Here is a 1,037-nt window from a genome sequence, read left to right on the forward strand (position 1 = left end):
GACCTCTGCCGCCCTCCTCCCCCGCCGACCCCAACCGTCAGACAAGCCTCCATGCCTCGCCTCCCCCGGACTCCTCCGTCCCTGCCGCCCGTCCCTGCCGCCTCCCCGAGGGCTCCCCGACCTCCCCGTCCATCTCCCCCGCCGGCCGCGTCCAGCAGCACAGCTCCTACTTCCACGCGCTCCAGGCGACCGGCAGGACCATGAGCCGGTCCATCGACGCGAGGGGCAACTTCCTCGTCTCCCCGCCGAGCCGCTGCGGTCAGGCAGACCTCGAGGGCTGCGTCCTCATCAGCGCGGACGCGAGCAAGGGCTCGCGGAGGTAGCGCCCGACGACTCCGAGCCTCACCAGCCAGCAGCAGCAGAAGCAGGAGCAGCAGCAGGAGAGCTCCATGTAGTGTATCTAGCGTCAATGAAGTACCAACTCAACCATCTCCTCCCCATGCCTACAGTCTCCGGGCCTTGCTTCTCCTCCTCCCTCTCCCCTCTGCTTACGGTCCTCAGCCCGGAGGGGCGATCAGCGCCTCCTCTGCCATCTCGTCCTACCTCACACCCTGCTTATCCAGACGCCGTTGCCTTCCTGTTAGGGGTTACGTAAGCGGTTACGAATACTTCAGTCAACTAGCTGTCTTATCCGGTTGGTTTGGTTGGTTTGGTAGGTTTTGGTCGAATAAAATGGATCCGAACTTTCTATACGTTCAGTGAGCGCGATTGTGATGAGGTTCCTGTTTGCTTGTTAACGCAAGTTATCAAGTTGGTTCAAGTTCACAGAGTCAAAGCACATCATCAGGATTGTCAATCCCTAACATTGGTAGCGTAAGGTTTGGTTTTTGTTTGAAGTAATTGCGGATTGCGACAATTTGATTTGATTTGATCGAAAAGGAGCTTGAAAGGTAACCTCTGGATATGCAATCGGATGTAGAAAGGATAAGAAGGTCTCCTGGAGATGGTCCTCTTGGAAGTTCAGGCTTGGCAGTCATGCTTGACAACTTCAGAAGGAGTTTCGGTGAGGAAACGTCTGAAGACAAGACGATGAGGGA

This window comes from Guillardia theta (genome assembly GCF_000315625.1).
Source record: "Guillardia theta CCMP2712 unplaced genomic scaffold GUITHscaffold_151, whole genome shotgun sequence".
Classification (NCBI taxonomy): domain Eukaryota; class Cryptophyceae; order Pyrenomonadales; family Geminigeraceae; genus Guillardia; species Guillardia theta.